Source organism: Scyliorhinus torazame, chromosome 5 (assembly GCF_047496885.1).
Source record: "Scyliorhinus torazame isolate Kashiwa2021f chromosome 5, sScyTor2.1, whole genome shotgun sequence".
NCBI lineage: Eukaryota > Metazoa > Chordata > Chondrichthyes > Carcharhiniformes > Scyliorhinidae > Scyliorhinus > Scyliorhinus torazame.
The window spans coordinates 234,512,132-234,518,253 of record NC_092711.1 but is presented as its reverse complement, the minus strand read 5'-3'; the positions used below and the strand labels follow the sequence as shown (position 1 = coordinate 234,518,253).

Sequence of the window (6,122 nt, the reverse complement as noted above, 5' to 3'; positions counted from 1 at the left end):
GGACCTGTTTGTGGCCAACGAACAAGCAGAAAAATAGCCAGGTAGCCAAGAATCAGGGGAAAGTAGCCAAGGCATGAGAGGGAGAGATAGACCGGGAGAGGGGAGGGGGGGGGGGCAGCTAAACCTAAGAGGAAAGAAAGGCGAACCACAGCAGGGGGGAGGGGGCAGATGGGGGAGGGAGGGGGGGAAGTGTGAAGATACAGGGAACAATAGAGGAGAACCAAGGAGGTGGGGGGGAGGCAGGGAAATGATAGCCGGAAGGAGGGCAAGGGAAACAATAACAAACTTGGCATCTACAGGAACAGAGAGCAAGGAGAATCCAGGCAAAAGACGGGACGAACGGCTGAAGCTGAGGTGAGCACGAGACGACAACGGCAGCGAAATCCGTCCGGGAGAAGCAAGTGACAACACCATCAGACCCATTCGAGTATTGCCCTCTGTAATTGTTTCTCCGGCACCCAAATGTATATCTACCCACCCCAGCCTCCACCCCCCCCCCCACCCCCCACAAACAGTCTCCCCCCCCCCCCCCGTCCCCCATAAACTTATAAAATTATGAAGGGGATAGATGCGGGCAGCCTGTGTCCACTGGCGGGTGAAAACAGAACTAGGGGGCATAGCCTCAAAATAAGGGGAAGTAGATTTAGGACTGAGTTTAGGAGGAACTTCTTTCCCCAAAGGGTTGTGAGTCTATGGAATTCCTTGCCCAGTGAAGCAATGGAGGCTCTTTCATTAAATGTTTTTAAGATAAAGATAGGTAGTTTTTTGAAGAATAAAGGGATTAAGAGTTATGGTGTTCGGGCCGGAAAGTGGATCTGAGTCCACAAAAGATCAGCCATGATCTCATTGAATGGTGGAGCAGGCTCGAGGGGCCAGATGGCCTACTCCTGCTCCTAGTTCTTATGTTCTTATGTTCGTATGCCTACTTATGTGTTGTAAATAATATTTTCAATTGTACAGAGTTGCTGTTGTTGAGCTGGTGCTTAATACCTTACCAGTTACTTTATTTTATTTTTTATTATTACTTTTTTTTGGTATGTTTGTGTGTGCCCTTCTCTTCTATACATATATATATATCTTATTCTGTGTACATAACGGTAAGTAGACTTTGTTCAAAAACCCAATAAAAAACATTTATTAAAAGAAAAGAGGGCATTAACTTCAGTGGTGAGGTCTAAAATGGTAGCACTGGCTTCAATTCAGCATTAGAAGCTGACTGACTTACAATCTGCTTACTCTGCAAGCTCCCAGCACACATTTGTAATGTTTGTGCTAATGTCCGTGCCAAAATTACATTTGGTGTGGGTTACACTTGAAATGGATGAAAGTGGGCATTGCTTGCTTCTATACTGGCAACAGTAGTGCCAAAACACATGATGCTGTGGGATGCAAGTGTTTACATAGAATTTACAGTGCAGAAGGAGGCCATTCGGCCCATCGAGTCTGCACCGGCTCTTGGAAAGAGCACCTTACCCAAGGTCAACACCTCCACCCTATCCCCATAACCCCATAACCCAGTAACCCCACCGAACACTAAGGGAAATTTTGGACACTAAGGGCAATTTATCATGGCCAATCCACCTAACCTGCACATCTTTGGACTGTGAGAGGAAACCGGAACACCCGGAGGAAACCCACGCACACACGGGGAGGACGTGCAGACTCCGCACAGACAGCGACCCAAGCCGGAATCGAACCTGGGATCCTGGAGCTGTGAAGCAATTGTGCTATCCACAATGCTACCGTGCTGCCCCTGTTGTAGATCATGTTGTAGTCATGATCTGGTCATTTATTTTATTGTTCTATGTGGTGCTTTGCTATGCACAGTTGTTCGCCACATGTCCAACATTACAACAGTGACTACACCTGAAAGGTACTTCATTAGAGCACTTTGGAACATCTAGAGATTGTCAAAGGCATGATATAAATAAAAATTCTCTATTCTTTCATCATGAGTATGAAGAACCGAAAGCAAGTTCAGCTATGTCCATCACTAAGATGGTGTCCACTGAGCTATTGTTAAAGTGATCTGCAGAACAAAATCTGTGGTCTAGGGTAATTGGTGAGCAGTTGTTTGCTTTTAATCTGTCCCGCTGTGTTGTTATTTGGATCCAACTGTTTCCTGTACTTTATTTGAAGTTGGCAGTTGGGTCAGAGGTGTTCCTGAGCAGGTTTTGCTCAAGATTCTGAATAAACTATCACTATAGTAGTGTGATTATCTCCTTCCTGTCCCTGTACCCCCCAGCTTTCTTCACTCAGAAAATATTACAATATTGTCCAACAGGCACCAAGGACCTTACTCAACAGATTGTTCTTCTGATGACCAACACCCTTTTGTGCACGTTTCTTCACCCAGGAAAACTATACACCATCACTGTTAGCCTGTTAAGACCGGCAACAGACTAATTATCAAACCTATGAGGATCCCTTTCCTCATCCGTGTGGCTGAGCATTGTACCAAACATTTTTCTTTACTGACCACATTGTCAGGGATGTTATCTGCCCGGTGTAAGTATCTACTTGACTTGTTAAAACAAAACAATATGACTGAAATATCCCGGGTGGGATTTTTCTCCGGCCCACGCCGGGCCGGAGAATCGGCGGGCATGGTGCGAATCGTGCAACGCCGCCACGACGCCAGTCCGTCGATTCACCGGAGAGCGGAGAATCGGCACCATTGGCGCTGGCGCGGTTGGCGCAGCACCGGAGCGGCCCCCCCGGCCATTCTCCACCGGGATGGGCCGAGCGGCCGCACAAAATATCCGAGTCCCGCCGGCGCCATCCACGTGTGGTCTCACCCGGTGGGACCTCGGCTTTCATGCGTCCGGGGGCGGCCTGGTGGGGGGAGAGGGGGTCCGACCCCGGGGGGGGGGCTCCGCTGTGGCCTGGCCCGCGATCGGGGCCTACCAATCGGCGTGCCGGCCTCTCGGTCTGAGGGCCTCTTTTTCTCTGCACCGGCCTCTGTAGCCCTACGCCATGGTGCGTCGGTGCCGGTGTGCATTGGCGCCGGTCGCAATGTGCATGTGCAGACCCGCGGCACCCATTTGATGCCGGCATCGGCAGCTGGAGTGGCGTGGGTCACTCCAGTGCCATGCTGGCCCCCATCGGGGTCAGAATCGCTGCTCCTGAGGGCATGTTGATGCCGTCATGAAATGCAACGGCGTTTACGACGGCATCAACACTTAGCCTCAGGATCAGAGAATCCCACCCATCATCCCCTAAATATTCTATGTATTCAGTCCTCACTGGCATATAATCCAGCTCTTTCTTCAAATGTCGTTTATTGGGATTAAGAAATGCAGCAGAAACATTTCTAAGGAACACCTTATTTTGCAGCTAAATGTTAAGCCCCCTCTTTACATAGGAATAATTATGTGAGAGAATGACCAAGGTCTAGCTTGTTCACCATCTACCATCTTCTTCATAGTGGAAATAATGATAGTGGAGTTGTGACAAAACAAAATAATTAACTTGCATAGTTTAAAGTGCAATTGACTCGAAAATGATGTGAGGAAAACCACCAAAGATGAAGAACATAGATAGAACATAGAACATATCTCTTTTTCCCCAAGGATGGAACACTTACCATATAATCTATCAATTACTCATGTATAATACCCACAGTGCTATTTTCTATAAGAAATCTAGTTTATATTTGAATAAGTTAATACTTTTTGCTTCCACTCACTGACTGGAATATTACTTCTGCAGATTAATTTTGAATTCCCCTCTCCTTTAAATAAAGGCTATGTCCTCTGGTTCCACTGTTCTGGACAGGGTGGCATCATTTGCTGTGAAATTTATATTCCTGGCCTCCCTACAATTGAAATTTGATGAAATAATGTCACTGCCATAAAATCACTAAGGTCGGGATTTTTAGAATGGAGGGGTTTCCCTTCCCAATTTCCCAGGTGTCAGTGGGAGCACATCCCGACCGGCATTATCTCCTCCACAGGGATTTCGCACTCCAATGAGCATTAGCTGCAGGCAGGACGTCCGGCCATCATTCGGGAGGAAGTCCGCCTTGGAAAACTGCCGGCCAACCAGAATGGCTGGTAGCTCTCTAGTCCCTGCAGCGCCAGAAGCTGCAGTGGACAGGACTGGGGCTGCATGCAGTTGTCGGAGTCGAATTCCGAGGACTCCAGGAAGAGGTATGTTTGGGGATACCCAGAGTGGGGAGAGCAGGGGAGGATTGGATTGTTTGTGGAAGAGGTTGGTGGGGAAGGAGATTTTGCAGTTGCCGGACCTTTTCGGGGGATGGGTGGGGGATGCACCAGAAATTAAAAAGGGGGCTGATGACCTCGCAACTTCCCACCCTCCCACACTTCCCATCCTAGGCCTGAACCTGATTATTTTTAGGCTTCCCCCAAACCCTGGAACTCCTCCTGCCAGCCTAAAGATTGAGGCTGAGTGAGAAACCATCCTATTGGTCAATAATCGGTCACTTAAGGGCCTCAATTGGGGCAAGGCTGGGCGGGCTGTTAGAGGCCTCACCCACCTCAGCGTAAAACTGAGAGGTTCAGGTGAGTGGAAACCCAGCTGGAAGCCCATACGAGGAATTTGACACTCACCCACCTACAATCCCAACGGCAGGGAGAGAATAAAATTCAGACCAAAATGCAAATGAATGAACCATGTGATAAAGAAATGGATGACTCACAAAATGAATTTGCCAATTTATTGCATGATATGTCTGTTTGTTTTTAACATCATTCTATTATTAAATTAAAAGTAATCTCATTCAAATTAAAATAAACATAATTATCAGTTGCTCATGACTCATGATAAACATTGTTCACACAAGAGCATTGAGATTTTACAGACTGGGCAATTCTGTATACACCTCCCTGAGGATTTATTCTGTCACATGGAATCATTGTACATATGCAATAATTTTTTATTGAAATCATTGGGGTAAAAATCATTTGGGCAGCACGGTAGCATGGTGGATAGCACAATTGCTTCACAGCTCCAGGGTCCCAGGTTCGATTCCCGGCTTGGTTCACTGTCTGTGCGGAGTCTGCACTTTCTCCCCGTGTGTGCGTGGGTTTCCTCCGGGTGCTCCGGTTTCCTCCCACAGTCCAAAGATGTGCAGGTTAGGTGGATTGGCCATGCTAAATTGCCTTTCGTGTACAAAATTGCCCTTAGTGTTGGGTCGGGTTACTGGGTTATGGGGATAGGGTGGAGGTGTTGACCTTGGGTAGGGTGCTCTTTCAAAGAGCCGGTGCAGACTCGATGGGCCGAATGGCCTCCTTCTGCACTGTAAATTCTATGAAACCCAGAAAATTCAACAAACGTTTCCACTACCTGTCCAAAACGCATCTTTAATTTTATATCAGAGTTATTAGTTACTTCAGGAAAATACATTTATTATGCTTCAATTACAAATGCATTTACTTTGCATTTCTGAAACTTTCTACAGCTTCAGAACTGTACACAAAATTCCAGATGTGGCCGAATCAGCGTTTTATAGAGTTCCAGCATTACATCTGTTCTTTTGTATTCAATACCTCACTCAATAAAGGAAAGCATTCCATATGCTTTCTTATCGTAGATCATAGAATTTACAGTGCAGAAGGAGGCCATTCGGCCCATCGAGTCTGCACCGACTCTTGGAAAGAGCACCCCACCTAAGCCCACACCTCCCTATCCCCGTAAACCAGTAACCCCACCTTAGCTAAGGGCAATTTATCGTGGCCAATCCACCTAACTTGCACATCTTTGGACTGTGGCAGGAAACCGGAGCACCCCGAGGAAACCCGCGCAGAAATGGGGAGAATGTGCAGACTCTGCACAGACAGTGACCCAAGCCGGGAATCGAATCTGGAACCCTGGAGCTGTGATGCAACTGTGCTAACCACTATGCTACTGTGCTACCCTTGATACCTTCCTTGATACTTTGTCCACCTGTCCTGAACCTTTAAGGATCTGTAGCCATTCACTCCAAGGCCTCTCACTTCCTCAACCCCTCTCAATATCTTCCCGCTTATTGCATATTCTCTTCCTTTGTTTGCCCTCGCCAAATGCATTTCCTCACACTTTTCCGGATTGAATTCCATTTGCCACTGGCGGAAAATCCTGCGAGAATCGGGAAATGCGAGATCAAGCTTCCCGATTTTCCC

At 47.3% G+C, this 6,122-nt stretch overlaps 1 long non-coding RNA gene across 1 annotated transcript in view; it reads left to right on the top strand.

The window, feature by feature from the left end:
• Positions 1 to 4,061: 4,061 nt before the first annotated feature.
• The window catches only part of LOC140422753 (uncharacterized), a 55,531-nt gene continuing 53,470 nt past the window's right edge, over positions 4,062 to 6,122 (top strand). Inside the window, exon 1 of the long non-coding RNA XR_011947581.1 lies at positions 4,062 to 4,151. This is a non-coding gene — a long non-coding RNA (uncharacterized lncRNA). The remainder of the gene's footprint in view (positions 4,152 to 6,122) is intronic.